This window comes from Tachyglossus aculeatus, chromosome 2 (assembly GCF_015852505.1).
Source record: "Tachyglossus aculeatus isolate mTacAcu1 chromosome 2, mTacAcu1.pri, whole genome shotgun sequence".
NCBI classification, from domain to species: Eukaryota; Metazoa; Chordata; class Mammalia; order Monotremata; family Tachyglossidae; genus Tachyglossus; species Tachyglossus aculeatus.
In genome coordinates this window covers 130,347,706-130,364,901 of record NC_052067.1, presented here as the reverse complement: position 1 = coordinate 130,364,901, position 17,196 = coordinate 130,347,706, and the positions used below count along the sequence as shown (strand labels likewise).

At 44.2% G+C, this 17,196-nt stretch overlaps 1 protein-coding gene across 1 annotated transcript in view; it reads right to left on the bottom strand.

Annotated features, from left to right (window-relative positions):
• Positions 1–17,196, bottom strand: part of SCEL (sciellin) — a 184,279-nt gene that overhangs the window by 113,921 nt on the left and 53,162 nt on the right. The gene's annotated exons all lie outside the window — the stretch shown is intronic.

Here is a 17,196-nt window from a genome sequence, read left to right as displayed (position 1 = left end):
ACAGATGAAGTCACTGTGGCACAGAGAAGGGAAGTGACTTGTTCAAGGTCACGCAGCAGAAAAATGTTGGAAATGGGATTATAACCCAGATCCTTCTGAGTCCCGGGCCTGTGCTCTATCTACGAGGCCATGCTATTCTCCCTCTTACTGAGGCTGTGAGCCCCATGTGGGACCTTCTGGTATCTATCCCAGTGCTTATTACAGTCCTTGGCACATAATAATAAGTGCATAACAAATACCTCAATCATTATGATGGATCATTATTATCTATTATTAATAAATATTAATTAATCATTTTAACAATGTGTTGTAATAATGCAACATCACCAAGATCTGCCCTTTCCTCTCCATCCAAACCGCTACTCTGCTGGTTCAATCTCTCATCCTATCCCAACTGGATTACTACATCAGCCTCCTCTCTGATCTCCCATCCTCCTGTCTCTCCCCGCTTCAGTTTATGCTTCACTCTGCTGTCCAGATTATCTTTGTACAGAAATGCTCTGGGCATGTCATTCCCCTCCTCAAAAATCTCCAGTGGTGGCCTCAACCTATGAATCAAGCAAAAACTCCTCACTCTCGGCTTCAAGACTGTCCATCACCTTGCCCCCTCCTACCTTACCTCCCTTCTGTCCTTCTCCAGCCCAGCTCGCACCCTCCGCTCCTCTGCCACCGCTCACCTCCTCACTGGGCCTCATTCCCGCCCATCCCGCCACCGACCCCCGGCCCACGTCCTTCCCCTGGCCTGGAATGCCCTCCCTCTGCCCCTCCGCCAAGCTAGCTCTCTTCCTCCCTTCAAAGCCCTACTGAGAGCTCACCTCCTCCAGGAGACCTTCCCAGACTGAGCCCCCTTTTTCCTCCCCTCCTCCCCATCCCCCCAGCCTTACCTCCCTCCCCTCCCCACAGTACTTGTATATTTTTGTGCAGATTACTCTATTTATTTTACTTGTACATATTTACTATTCTATTTATTTTGTTAATGATGTGCATATAGCTATAATTCTATTTATTCTGACGATTTTGTCACCTGTCTACATGTTTTGTTTCATTGTCTGTCTCTCCCTTCTAGACTGTGAGCCCGTTGTTGGGTATGGACCGTCTCTATATGTTGCCAACTTGTACTTCCCAAGTGCTTAGTACAGTGCTCTGCACACAGTAAGTGCTCAATAAATACGATTGAATGAATGAATGAAAGGAGGAATCATGAAAATGTGGAAGAATTCAAAACATTCTGGGCAAGAAAATTCTCAAGAAACCAGATAATAAATAGCAGGGCATGGAATTAATAAATTATGGTACCCAGTGACAATTTTATTCTAGTTTATATTGGATACAATGCGCTGTACTGAGCCCTTGAGACATACGAAATGAGGAATTTGGCCATAAGGAGCTCACACTCTAATTCAAGAGAGTTAATAGAACCTTCTGATCAATTGATCAGTGGTATCAGTGGTATCATTCATTCATTCAATCGTATGTATTGAGCACTTACTGTGTGCAGAACACTGTACTAAGCTCTTGGGAAGTACAAGTTGGCAACATATAGAGACGGTCCCTACCCAACAACAGGCTCACAGTCTAGAAAGGAGAGACAGAGAACAAAACAAAACATATTAACAAAATAAAATAAATAGAATAAATATGTACAGGCAGGTATCAGTGGTAGAGAAGCAGCGTGGCTCAGTGGAAAGAGCCCGGGCTTTGGAGTCAGAGGTCAGGGGTTCAAATCTCAGCTCTGCCAATTGTCAGCTGTGTGACTTTGGGCAAGGCACTTCACTGGGCCTCAGTTACCTTATCTGTAAAATGGGGATTAAGATTGTGAGCCCCCCATAGGAAAACTTGATCGTTTTGTAACCTCCCCAGAGCTTAGAACAGTGCTTTGCACATAGTAAGCGCTTAATTCATTCATTCATTCAATTGTATTTATTGAGCGCTTACTGTGTGCAGAGCACTGTACTAAGTGCTTGGGAAGTACAAGTTGGCAACATATAGAGACGGTCCCTACCCAACAACGGGCTCACAGTCTAGAAAATGGCTTAATAAATGCCATCATTATTATTATTATTATTATTCATTGAGAACCTACCCAGTGGGTAGAACTCCTCTAAACACTTGGTACAATTCAACAAAGAAAAACTGAACATATGTTCTCTACACTTTAGAGCCTTATGATCTAATGGCAAAGAGGAGGCAGTATAAGAGTACAACAGGAAGTAGGTGAAATGAATAGATAGCTGAAGAGCTGATAGGTTAATAGCTGAACAGATACTTGAATGTACAGATAGATAAATATATAAACAAACGCACAATGAAACAGATTGCTAAATCAGATCCTTCCTAAACACTTTTGCACCATTTTAGCACTTTTGCACCCACATCCTCCTGCATTTTTGAATATATCAATTTGACAGAGTCTTTGTCCTATTTGTAAATTACTTTACTTCTGTCTTCCCTATCAAACTGTGAGTTCCCTGTGGGATGGGATCACTTCTTCAGGCATAGCGGATAGAGCACAGGCCTGGGAATCAAAGGTCATGTGTTTTAATTCCGGCTCCATCACTTCCCTGCTGTGTGACTTTGGGCAAGTCACTTCACTTCTCTGGGCCGTTATCTGTAAAATGGGGATTGAGACTGTGAGCCGCATGTTGGACAGGGACTGTGTCCAACTCGATTTGCTTGTATCCACCCCCGCACTTAGTACAGTGCCTGGCACATAGTGAGCGCTTAACAGATACCATCATCACTATTATTATTCTACTCTATTGTACTCTTCCAACCACTGGCTACAGTGCTCTGCATTCCAAAGGGCTTAACAAATACTATTGATTGATTAATTAAACATATTTCACTAGAATTGTGACTTCCAGTCTCAGTGGGTCTTGCGGCAAACTTATAATAATAATGGTATTTGACGAGGGCTTACAATGTGACAATCACTGCACTAAGCTCTGGGGTAGACAATAAGATTGGCCATGGTCCCTATCCCACATGGGACTCACAGTCTAAGTAGGAGGGAGTAGGTTTAAATCCCCATTTTACAGATAAGGAAACCGAGGCACAGAGAAGTGAAGTGACTTGCCCAAAGTCACACAGCAGTTCAGCAGCAGAGCCCAGATTAGAATTTAGGTCTTCTGATTCCCATGCCTGTTCTCTTTCCACTTGACCACGTTGCTTCCCTAAGCAGCGACACAAGACTGTTTGAATAATAATGTTGGTATTTGTTAAGCGCTTACTATGTGCCAAGCACTGTTCTAAGTGCTGGAAGTTACCAAAGTTCAAAACAGGTATGAAATACCAGTTAAAGCATTGAAACAAAAAATTAGAGGAGTTATGGAAATGGCACAGTGCAATCCAAGAGTTTTTTTAATGAAAATTGGGGATCTTTGGCCCATTCCAATAGATAGGGCCCACCCAGCTCTAAATAGTGATGATAATAATAATAATAATAATAATAATCATAACAGTATTTGTTAATCACTTATTATGCACCGAGCACTATTCTAAGTGCCGGGGAAGATAAAAGATAATCAGATTGGACACAGTCCCTGCCCCACATGGGGCTTATCCCCATTTTCCAGATGAGGTGACTGAAGCCCAGAGAAGTAAAGTGACTTGTCCAAGGTCACACAGCAGACACGTGGTGGAGCCGGGAATAGAGCGCAGGTCCTTCTGACTCCCAGGCCTGTGCTGTATCCATTAGAGAAGAGCCCGGGCTTTGGAGTCAGAGGTCATGGGTTCAAATCCCGGCTCCGCCACTTGTCAGCTGTGTGACTTTGGGCAAGTCACTTCACTTCTCTGGGCCTCAGTTCCCTCATCTGTAAAATGGGGATTGAGACTGTGAGCCCCCCGTGGGACAATCTGATCACCTTGTAACCTCCCCAGTGCTTAGAACAGTGCTTTGCACATAGTAAACGCTTAATAACTGTCGTTATCATTAGGCCATGCCGCTTCTACTAAGGGCCAGTCAGTGGTGGGTTGATCTTAATCCATCTCGGAGGACTTTCCATTACAGTTTACCTATCCCTTGGGAGACGTTGATCAGGAAACCACAGACTTCCCCTGCCAATTCTGGGAATTCCCTGATACTGAGCCAAGAGCACAACAGTCTGCTGAGACCGGTGAATTGAAATGCAAAAAGAGTAAAGGAAAAAAAACGTGCTAAACAGAATCCCCTGGAGATACAGGAAATCGGAGGGTACAGGTGAGTCTAAGTGCGTGTTTACGTGTACAGCATGAGCCTACCTTTACAATTAGTGTTGTGACATTATTTTGACATCACCCCCAAAAGTTCCAAAATACACTGAAGGCCAACTGTCTCAGAGCATTTAGTAAACTCTTGATTTTCACAAGTTCAAGATTAAAAATATAAGCTTGATGAGAAGTATCCCATACCCACTCATTCCCTTCCAACAGCAAAAAACTCAAAGACCCAATTCTAAAATGGATTTCTTAAGATGAAAGCCACTCATGAGCTCTGGTCTCATGATGCGTGTGCTGGAAATAAGTTTTTTTTTTGGTTAAGCACTTACTATGTGCCAGGCACTGTACTAAGTGCTGGGGTAGATACCTGCTAACCAGATTGGACATAGTCCATGTCCCACATTCATTCATTCACTCATTCATTCAGTCGTATTTATTGAGCGCTTACTGTGTGCAGAGCACTGTACTAAGCCCTTGGGAAGTACAAGTTGGCAACGTATAGAGACGGTCCCTACCCAACAGTGGGCTCACAGTCTAGAAGGGGGAGACCAACTTGGGGTCACAGTCTCAATCCCCATTTTACAGAAGAGAAACTGAGGCACAAAGAAGTGAAGTGACTTGGCCAAGGTCATGCAGCAGACAAGTGGAAGAGCCGGGATTAGAAGTCTGGCGCTTCTGACTTCCCTGGCCCACTCTCTAGCCCCTAGGCTATGATGCTTCTCTCAAGCTTCTCTCCTCCTTGAGTGCCACAGTAGTGACGACAGTGTCAGCTCGTCTGTCCCCACTCCAGTCCGTACTTCACTCTGCTGCCCAGATCATTTTTCTACAAGAACATTCAGGACTTGATTCCCTTCACCTCAAGAACCTCCAATGGTTGCCCACCCACCTCTGCATCAAACAGAAACTCCTCACCATTAGTTTATAAAGCACTCAATCTCCTTGCCCCCTCCTATCTCATCTTCCTACTCTCCTACTCCAATCCAGCCTCCACACTTCGCTCTTCCAATACTACCCTCACTCTACCTCCGTCTCGTCTATCTTGATGCCAACCTCTCGCCCTCCCTCTGGCCTGGATCACCTTCCCTCCTCCTATCCAAAAATTACTCTCCCCTGCCTTCAAAGCCTTACTGAAGGTGTATCTCCTCCAAGAGGTCTTCCTTGACTAAGCCCTCCTTTCCTGTTCTTCCACTCCCTTTTACATGGCCTTGACTTTCATTCATTCACTCAATCATATTTATTGAGCGCTTACTGTGTGCGGAACACTGTACTAAGCGCATGGGAAGTACAATCAATCAATCAATCGTATTTATTGAGCGCTTACTGTGTGCGGAGCACTGTACTAAGCGCTTGGGAAGTACAAGTTGGCAACATATAGAGACGGTCCCTACCCAACAACGGGCTCACAGTCTAGAAGGGGGAGACAGACAACAAAACAAAACGTGAACAGGAGTCAAGTCACTTTCTCCCTTTACTTCCCAAGCGCTTAGTACAGTGCTTTGCACACAGTAACCACTCAATACGACTGAATGAATGAATTCATCCCCCCTCCCAACCCCACAACACTTATGCACATATCTGTCATTTATTCCTATATATTAATGTCCATCTTTCCCTCTAGATTGTAAGCTCACTGTGGGCAGGAACTGTGACTGTTATATTGAACTTTCCCAAGTGCTTAGTACAGCGTTCTGCTCACAGTAACCGCTCAATATAGACGATTAACGGATTGACTAACAGAAGCAGCGAAGCAGAGAAGCACCATGGCTCAGTGGAAAGAGCACGAGCTTTGGAGTCAGAGGTCACGGGTTCACATCCCAGCCCCACCACTTGTCAGCTGTGTGATTTTGGGCAAGTCATTCCCTTCCCTAGGCCTCAGTGACCTCATCTGTAAAACGGGGATGAAGACTGTGAGCCCCATGTGGGACAACCTGATCACCTTGTAACCTCCCCAGCTCTTAGAACAGTGCTTTGCACATAGTAAGCACTTAATAAATGACATTATTATTATTATTATTATTATTATTATTATTGACTGAGCTTGGGCTGGATTTGCACACAGGCTTTAGGGGTTAGAAGCCCAGGGCCTCAGCTAAGGGGTCTCTGCCAAGCTACAGTTTTAGGAGCCACAGACGTGACCAACCCAGTTCAGAAGACCACACCCCTGCCCCCCGGGCTCAGCTTCTGACACCCCCCAAATTGGTGAATGCTAATAATAATAATAATAATAATAATAATGTTGGTATTTGTTAAGCACTTACTATGTGCAAAGCACTGTTCTAAGCGCTGGGGTAGATACAGGTTGATCAGGTTGTCCCACGTGAGGCTCACAGTCTTAATCCCCATTTTACAGATTAGGGTAATTGAGGCACAGAGAAGTTAAGTGACTTGCCCAAAGTCACACAGCTGACAATTGGCAGAGCCGGGGTTTGAACCCATGACCTCTGACTCCAAAGCCCGGGTTCTTTCCACTGAGCCACATTGCTTCTCTAATGCTTTGCTAATGCAAAGGGGGGAGGGTTTTCTTGTTCCCCAAAGATGTTTTCACACCATCCCACTCCTCTCCCTTCCTTTGAAGCCCACACTGCTTCCAGAGGAAGCAGCGTGGCTCAGTGGAAAGAGCCCGGGCTTTGGAGTCAGAGTCGTGGATTCAAATCTCGTCTCCGCCACTTGTCAGCTGTGTGACCTTGGGTAAGTCACTTCACTTCTCTGGTCCTCAGTTCCCTCATCTGTAAAATGGGGATGAAGACTGAGCCCCACGTGGGACAATCTGATTACCTTTTTTCTACCCCAGTGCTTAGAATGATGCTTGGCACATGGTAAGAGAATAGAGAAGCAGTGTGGTTCAGTGGAAAGAGCCTGGGCTTTGGAGTCAGAGGTCATGGGTTCAAATCCCCACTCTGCCAGTTGTCAGCTGTGTGATTTTGGGCAAGTCACTTAACTTCTCTGGGCCTCAGTTACCTCATCTGTAAAATGGGGATTAAGATTGTGAGCCCACATGGGACAACCTCATCACCTTGTATCCACCCAAGCGCTTAGAACAGTTCTTTGCACATAGTAAGTGCTTAACAAATAACAAAATTTATTTTTTTATTTTATTTAGTAAGCGCTTAACAAATACCAACATTATTATTATTATTATTATTATTATCTGCCTCTACCACCCACTCCAATTACTGGTCACCATTATCTACCACTTCCCACTCCTAGACCCCACCTCCAACTTTCTCAAACAGTTTCATCCCTTTCTCCCATTCCTTATCTCCTTCTCTTTCCCTTCACTGATCCCGGTGAACTTCAATATCTACGTGGATGTTCCCAGTGACCTTTTCCTCTCCCTACTTCCTCTCGCTCATCACAGGGTCTAGCAAATAGAGCACGGGCCTGGGAATCAGAAGTACCTGGATTCTAATCCCGGCTCTGCCACTTGTCTGCTCTGTGATGTTGGGCAAGTCACTTCACCTCTCTGTGCTTCAGTTACCTCATTCGTAAAATGGAGATAAAGATCGTGAGCCCCATGTGGGACAGGGACTGTGTCCAACCTAATAGTGCTGAGTGCTTGGCTTGCTTGCAAAAGCAGCGTGACTCAGTGGAAAGAGCCCGGGCTTTGGAGTCCGAGGTCAGGGGTTCAAATCGCGGCTCCACCAATTGTCAGCTGTGTGACTTTGGGCAAGTCACAACTTCTCTCTGCCTCAGTTCCCTCATCTGTAAAATGGGGATGAAGACTGTGAGCCCCCCGTGGGACAACCTGATCACCTTGTAACCTCCCCAGCGCTTAGAACACTGCTTTGCACATAGTAAACTCTTAATAAATGCCATCATTATTATTATTATTATTTCCAGCAGTATCTCAAGAGATCTCCCACCTCCTCTTAAAATCCACCCTTCCCACCATCTTCCACCTCATCCTTCTGCAGCTTCTTAAAACACTTGCCACCTTCCTTCTTATCTCTTCTACAGCTTACTCAGTGATACTTCAGTGAGCACTTACTGTGAGTATAGTATTCTCCAACAGCTGTTTTAAAACATGCGTACCTATCTGCTATCCCAATAAAACCCTCCCTTGACACCACTGCCCTTTTTAGTTATTGCCCATCCCCCTCTAGCATCCCTTTTCAAAACCCTGGAAATGTTTAAACCCACTAAATCTACTTCCTCTCTTCCTAGTCTCTTCTTGACTGCCCTTTCCATACCACAGAAATTGCCCTTCCTGAGGTCCCCAATGACCTCCTTCTTGCTAATTCCACTGGCTTCTGCTCCATCCTAATTGTTTTCTACTTCCCAGATGCCTCTGACACTTTGAACCACCCTCTTTTCCTGCAAACACTGTCTCATGTTGGCTTCACTGATATGGTCCTCTCCTGATTCTCCTCCTTAATCATACTTATTTATTGAGCTCTTACTGTGTAAGAGCTGTACTGTACTGTCCTAAGTGCTTGGGAGAGTATAATAAAGAAGCAGCGTGGCTCAATGGAAAAGAGCACGGGCTTTGGAGTCAGAGGTCATGGGTTCAAATCCCTGCTCCACCAATTGTCAGCTGTGTGACTTTGGGCAAGTCACTTAACTTCTCTGTTCCTCAGTTACCTCATCTGTAAAATGGGGATTAAGACTGTAAGTCCCCCGTGGGACAACCTGATCACCTTGCAACCTCCCCAGTGCTTAGACCAGTGCTTTGCACATAGTAAGCACTTAATAAATGCCATCAACATCATTATTATTATTATAGCAACAAACAGACACATTCCTGCCCACAATGAGCTCAGAGTCCTATCTTGCTGGCCTCTTTTCCTTTGCTTCCCACCCTTTAACTGTGAGAGTCCCTCAAGGCTCAGTTCTGGATCTCCTTTTACTCTCCTGTACACCCACTGTCTTGGAGGACTTATTTCTTCCACAGCTTCAACTAGTGTCTTCATGAATAACTCCCAAATGTACCTCTCTAGCTCTAACTTCTCTCTCTAAGGACTTACGTTTCTTCCTGCCTTCAGGTCATTTCGACTTGGATATTCCACCAACACCTTTAAACGTGTCCAGAATAGCACACCTCACCTTCCCACCCAAACCCTCTCCTCTCTGTGACTTTCTCATCAATTTGAACAGCATCGCCATCCTCTCTGTCTCACACACACGTAACTTGGCATTATCCTCAGCTCACCTCTCTCTCATTCGGCCCACATATTTAGTCTGTCACCAAATCCTGACACACAATCCCTAGACTCCAACTCTTCCTCTCCATCCAAACTACTTCTTCTCTGATCCAAGTACTTATATCCCAACTTGACTACTACCATCAGCCTCTTTGATGTCCTCCCTTGTCTCCTGTCTCTCTCCACGTCAGTCTTCACTTCATTCTGATGGCCTTGATAATTTTTCTAAAAGAAGCATTCAGTACATGCCTCCTCACTCCTTAAGAGCCTCCAGTGGTTACCGATCCATCTCTGCACTGAACAGAGATCCTCATCATTGGCTTTAAGGAACTCAATTGGTTTTCCACTTCTATCTTACCTAGCTGATCTCCTATTAAAACACAACTGACACTATTGCCAACCTAGTCACCATACCCCAACTCTAGACTATAATTTCCTCAGGGCAGGGATTGTATCTACCAACTCCATTACTCTCCCACACAATTATTACGGTGCTCTGCACACAGCAAGGGTTAATTCAATAAATACCATTAATTGTTTGACTATGCCCTGTTCTGATCTACCTTGCCTCTGACACCTTGATTGATTGACTGGCTGTTTGCTAAGCAAACCTCTCCCTGACAACCCCCTGGACATTCTGGGAAGTTGGGAAGAGATGTGAACAACTGTACCTTTCTGGGAGAGAAGGAGACTCTTGTACCTTGATGCCTCCAACCCAAAGCCAAGGAGCAGAAGAGAGGATGGAAAGGTGTTGAGGGGTAGGGGAAATATAGGATTTAGGGAACAGGAGACCCCAACACCCCCAGCTATGTGTCCGTTGGCTTCTCCTTTCACTTTCGATGCAGATCTACAAAGCCAAATCAAGGAAACCTTCTTCTAACCATGTGATCTGGTGTCAAAAAAGTCATTTGTGTACAGGGTGAGTATCACAATCAAAGTTTTCTTTGATGTGGGATTTCTGGAAGAATTCAACTACTCCGCTACATGAGAACCGACTGTGTTCTCACCTAGAAATCCTGGAAGAAAGACTTTTGGAGACAGTCCAAAACTTGAGGCATATCCTGGCTCAGAGTTCCTAGGCCTTAACCAGAATGTTTCTGTTTTTCTTACCTGGTTTCCTAATTTTACTCTCCCTTATGTTAGCAGAACAGCCCTATTGTAGGAGGCCTGGTCTGAACTGAACATATAGTTGTGATTTGATTTCAGTTTTTGTCTTTCATTATTAACAAAAGTATATTTTTCCACCATCTGCTCCCTCAGCTTCAAAATATTTTCATCAAATGAAAGATTGTTCCACCATATTCCTTTCACTCTATAGGTCTGTTCAAATTAGGTCGAAGTATTAAATGCACTGTTTTCATTAGCCACAGCCAACGTTTAATCAAAACCTAAATTTCCAGCCTCTGATGGCAATTGTGAAACTATGGAAGAAATAATCTTCCATCGAGAAGGATGGGTTTACTTACGCCTTAAGGCTTCAGGACTGAGACTTTGTGTGGAGAAACTGATTTTGGTTTCCCAGCATCCTTCTCACTGTCGTCTTTGCCAGTTGTGTTCCCAATGAGGCTTGGAACACGAGTAAGAAGGCAGAGGTGTAGGACACTGCCATGTACATGCTAACAGTGATAATAGTGGTAGTTGTAAAAACTTGCTATGTTCCAAGCACTGTACTAGGCTCTTGGGTAGACACAAGATGATAATAATAATAATAACAATGGCATTTACTGAGTGCTTACTACGTGCAAAGCACTGTTCTAGGCGCTGGGGAGGTTACAAGGTGATCAGGCTGTCCCTCGGGGGGCTCACAGTCTTAATCCCCATTTTACAGATGAGGTAACTGAGGCCCAGAGAAGTGAAGTGACTTGTCCAAAGTCACACAGCTGACAATTGGTGGAGCTGGGATTTGAACCCATAATAATACTGGCATTTATTAAGCACTTACTATGTGCCAAGCACTGTTCTAAGCGCTTGGGAGGTTACAAGGTGATCAGGTTGTCCCAAGGGGGGCTCACAGTCTTAATCCCCACTTAACAGATGAGATAACTGAGGCCCAGAGAAGTGAAGTGACTTGCCCAAAGTCACACAGCTGACAATTGGCAGAGCCGGGATTTGAACCCATGACCTCTGGACTCCAAAGCCCAGACTCTTTCCACTGAGCCAAGCTGCTTCTCTGTCCCTCATAAATCTAGTCAACCACTGCATTGGAAATGGCTGCCAAACCACCAAGACGGCTAAACATTAGGGTTCTGAAGAAGGAAGAACATCTGTAAGGTAAGACATTCTGGGGGAAAATAACAGCCCTGTTGGAATAGGAAAATCATGATTTCCAATTAAACTGCAAGTGGACTTTTCTCCATGTTATTCTCCACCAGTCAGTGGTGAAAAATGGTGGGAATGGCTAAGCCAAGTCACCCAAAGGCAATGAGACAAATAACTCAGAGATGAAAAGTCAACTTGAAGCCAATCAGAAACTTCACCGCAGCAACTTCCAGCATGTCATGACTTTAGCAAATCCGGCTTAATAGGTTAGGCAAATCAGAGAAACAATGGAAAGATCAAAGGCCTGGGAATCAGAGGCCCTTTTTTTCTATGGTATTCATTAAGCACTTACTATGTGCCAGGCACGGCACTCAGCACTGGGGTAAGCAAGATGATCAAGCTGAAGCCCCATTATTCTAGAGAGATATTCTCCATTGGGGAGGATGGAGAACATTGACAATAATTTGGTCTTTCCTCTATCTTCAATCAGTTATTTGTATAATAATTGTGGCATTTGTTAAGTGCTTACTATGTGCCAGACACTGTTCTAAGCACTGAGGTAGATACAGAACCCTCTGGGGATGTCATCCTCCTCCTCAAAAATCTCCAGTGGTTGCCTATCAACCTTCACATGAAGCCAAAACTCCTCATTCTCGGCTCCAAAGTTCTCCACCACCTTGCCCTCTCCCACCTCACCTCCCTTCTCTCCTTCTCCAGACCAGCCCGCACCCTCCGCTCCTCTGCCACCGCTAACCTCCACAATGGGCCTCGTTCTCACCTGGCCCGCCATCGGACCCTGGCCCATGTCCTACCTTTGGCCTGGAAAGCCCTCCCTCCTCACATCAGCCAAACTAGCTCTCTTTCCTCCTTCAAAACCCTACTGAGAACTCACCTTCTCCAGGAGGCCTTCCCAGACTGAGCCCCCCTTTTCCTCTGCTCCTTTTCCCTCTACTCTATCCCTTTCCCCACCCCACAGCACTTGTGCATATTTGTACATATTTATTATTCTATTTATTTTATTAATAATGTATACATTATATATATATATATATATATACACTTCTATTTATCTATTTTGATGGTACTGATGCCTGTCTACTTGTTTTGTTGTCTGTCTCCCCCTTCTAGACTGTGAGCCCACTATTGGGTAGGGATTGTCTCTATCTGTTGCCAAATTGTACTTTCCAAGCACTTAGTACATTACTCTGCTCACAGTAAGCGCTCAATAAATACTATTGAATGAATGAATACAAGATAATCGGATTGGACAGTTCCTGCCCTACATGGGGCTCTCCGTCTAAATCCCTACTTAATCAATCAATCAATCGTATTTATTGAGCGCTTACTGTGTGCAGAACACTGTACTAAACGCTTGGAAAGTACAAGTTGGGAACATATAGAGACAGTCCCTACCCAACAGTGCGCTCACAGTCTAAAAGCGGGAGACAGAGAACAAAACCAAACATACTAACAAAATGAAATAGAATAGATATGTACAAGTAAAATAAATAAATAGAGTAATAAATATGTACAAACATATATACATATATACAGATATACTTATTAACAGATAAGGTAACTGAGGCACAGAGAAGTGAAGTGACTTGTCTGTTTTATGGTATTTGTTTAGGTATTTGTCAAACACTGTTTCTATGCACTAGAGTAGATACAAGTTAATTACACTGGACACAGTCCTTGTCCCACATGGGGATCACCGTCTAAATAGGCGGGAGAACAGGGGAACTGAGGCCCGGAGAAGTTAAGTGACTCGCACAAGGTCACAGAGCAAGCAATTGGCAGAGCTGGGATTAAAACCCAGGTCTTCAGACTTCCAGGCCTGAGCCTCTGGTTGCCCCTAGGCTCTTTCCACTAGTCCATTCGCTTCAAGGAGAAAATCATGAAGGGATACAATACTTTAATAACGTCCTCAACACACCTGCTATTATCGATGATGAGGCCCTGCTAAACGAAAACATTCCAACATGCAAAAATATAACACTTGTTTCATCTGTCTTGCCACCGACCTCTCTCCCACATCCTGCCTCTGGCCTGGAATGCCCTCCCTCCTCATATTCGACAGGCAGTGACTCTCTCCCCCTTCAAAGCCTTACTGAAGGCCCATCTCCTCCAAGAGGCCTTACCGAAGCCCCCCTTTCCTCTTCTCCCACTCCCTTCTGCGTCGCCCTGACTTACTCCCTTTATTCATTCCTCCTTCCAGCCCTTCAGCACATATCCATTATTTGATATCAATGTCTGTCTCCCCATCTAGACTGTAAGCTTGTTGTGGGCAGGGAATGTTTCTGTTATACTGTACTCTCCCAAGCACATAGTACCATGTTCTACACACAGTAAGAACTCAATAAATACTGCTGACAGACTAATTGACAATTGACTAATTGTCCCCTCCTACCTCACCTCCCTTCTCTCCTTCTACAGCCCAGTCCGCACCCTCCGCTCCTCCACTGCTGATCTCCTCACCGTACCTCGCTCTCGCCTGTCCCGCCATCGACCCCCGGCCCACGTCATCCCCCGGACCTGGAATGGCCTCCCTCTGCCCCTCCGCCAAGCTAGCTCTCTTCCTCCCTTCAAGGCCCTGCTGAGAGCTCACCTCCTCCAGGAGGCCTTCCCAGACTGAGCCCCTTCCTTCCTCTCCCCCTTGTCCCCCTCTCCATCCCCCCATCTTACCTCCTTCCTTTCCCCACAGCACCTGTATATGTGTATATGTTTGTACATATTTTATACTCTATTTATTTATTTATTTATTTTATTTGTACATATCTATTCTATTTATTTTATTTTGTTAGTATGTTTGGTTTTGTTCTCTGTCTCCCCCTTTTAGACTGTGAGCCCACTGTTGGGTAGGGACTGTCTCTGTATGTTGCCAATTTGTACTTCCCAAGCGTTTAGTACAGTGCTCTGCACATAGTAAGCGCTCAATAAATACGATTGATGATGATGATGATGTCCCCCTCCTTCCCCTCCCCCTCCTCCCCCTCTCCATCCCCCCGCCTTACCTCCTTCCCTTCCCCACAGCACCTGTATATATGTTTGTGTGTATTTATTACTCTATTTATTTTACTTGTACATATCTATTCTATTTTATTTTGTTAATATGTTTCGTTTTGTTCTCTGTCTCCCCCTTCTAGACTGTGAGCCCACTGTTGGGTAGGGACCGTATCTATATGTTGACAACTTGCACTTCCCAAGCACTTAGTACAGTGCTCTGCACACAGTAAGTGCTCAATAAATATAATTGATTGATTGATTGATTGATTGAGGAAAGCATCACAACTACCAGAGCTGTGGTATACCTGCTGATGTAGGGACCACTACAAAGAGACCACTCTGTCAAGATGCTTAAACTCCCAGGCCCTTGCTCTTTCCTCTATGCCAGGCTGTTTCGTGCCAAATTGATTTATTCAGATGACAGTGCTCTGGAGGCAAACATCCAAGAGAAGAGCGTGGCTTAGTGGAGAAGCAGCATGGTTCAGTGGAAAGAGCCCGGGCTTTGGAGTCAGAGGTCAGGGGTTCGAATACTGGCTCCGCCAAATGTCTGTTGTGTGACCTTGGGCAAGTCACTTAACTTCTCTGAGCCTCAGTTACCTCATCTGTAAAATGGGGATTGACTGTGAGCCCCACGTGGGACAACTTAATCACCTTGTGTCCTCCCCAGCGCTTAGAACAGTGCTTTGCACATAGTAAGCGCTTAGCAAATGCCATTATTATTATTATTATTATTATTATTATTATTCATCTGTAAAATGGGGATTAAGACTGTGAGCCCCCTGTGGGGCAACGTTGTAACCTCCCCAGCTCTTAGAACAGTGCTTTGCACATATTAAGTGCTTAATAAATGCCATTATTATTATTATTATTATTATTATTATAAACCACAGGTTTTGGAGTCTAATCCTAGCTCTGCTACTTGTGTGCTGTCTGAATTTGGGTGAGTCACTTCACTTTTCTGTGCCTCAGTTACCTCACATGTAAAAAGGGAGTTAATCAATCAACGGTATTTATTGTGTGCTTACTATGTGCGGAGCACTGTACTAAACGCTTGGGAGAGTACAGTACAACAGAGTTAGCAGGCACATTTCCTGCACGCAGATTGTGAGCCCCATATGGGACATGGACTATGTTCCAACTGATTAGCTTGCATCTACCCCAAAAGCTAGTACAGTGCCTGGAATGTAGTAAGCGGTGAATAAATACCATAAAAATGAAACAAAAAACATGAAAATAATGGTAAACCTCTTTGTTTCATCAGCCAGGCATTGTGGGCTGATGTGTCTTAAGAAAACTGGGGTGATGTCAGTAAATCAGTCAATCATATTTACTAAGAGCTTACTGTGTGTGAAGCACTGTACTAAGCACTGTGTGCTTGGGAGAGTTGAATAGAGCAATATAACAAACACATTCCTGCCCTCAGAGAGCTTACAGTCTAGAGGGGGAGACAGACATGAATATAAATAAGGAAATTACAGATATGTTTTGTAGCTGAGAGGGGGGATGAATAAAGGGAGAAAGGGTGATGCAGAAGGGGGACAGAGAAGAGGAAAGGAGGGCTTAGTCAGGGAAAGCCTCTAGGGAGAGATGTGACTTCAATAAGGCTTGAAAGAGGGGAAAGTAATTGTCCGTCAGATATGAGGAGGGAGGGCATTCCAGGCCAAAGGCAGGATGTGGGAGAGAGGTAGACAAGATTAAGATACAGTGAGAAGGTGTCATGTTGTACCAGAGAAGCCATACGCATAGTGAAAAATCTATACTGGCAACCCGGAGCTAAATGCTGTCACTTGAATTCTGTTAGGTAAGACACTGGCCTACACAAAGCTATTATTATTATTATTATTATTATTATTATTATTATTATTATTATTATTATACCCACCCATCAGACTGTAAGCTTATTGTAGGGACTGTGTCTGTTTTCAGTTGTATTGTACTTTCCCAAGTGCTTAGTACAGTGCTCCAGCACTTGGTACAGTGCTTGTCACATAGTAAGTGCTTAACAAATACTATCATTATTATTATTATTATTATATTATATTATTATCATTATTATTATTATAGTGCTCTGATAATATATCATTATATATTAATTAATTATATCATTATATATAATATCATTATATATTATTATCATTATTATTATTATAGTGCTCTAAAGCCAGTAATTGCACAATAAATACGATTGAATAAATGAATAACAATAATAAGAATACTGGTAATTGTTAAAGTGCTTACTGTGTTCCAAACACCGTTCTAAGCACTGGGGTAGAAACAAGTTAATCTGGATGGACATGGTCCCTATCCCACACGGGGCTCACGGACTAAGTAGAAGGGAGTAGGATTTAATTGCCATTTTACAGATGAGGGAACTGAGGCACAGAGAATTTAAATGATTTGCCCAAGGTCGCACAGCAGATACATGGCAGATTGGGGATGAGAACCCAGGTCCTCTTACTCCCAGTCCTGGTCTCTTTTCACTAGGCCATGCTGTTTCAGTGGACAGAGAGATGGGGAAATAGAAACTGAAACAAAGACGACCAGCACATCCTCTGAAAGACAAGACCAACGGAGGGTGAAGGCGGCAATATTC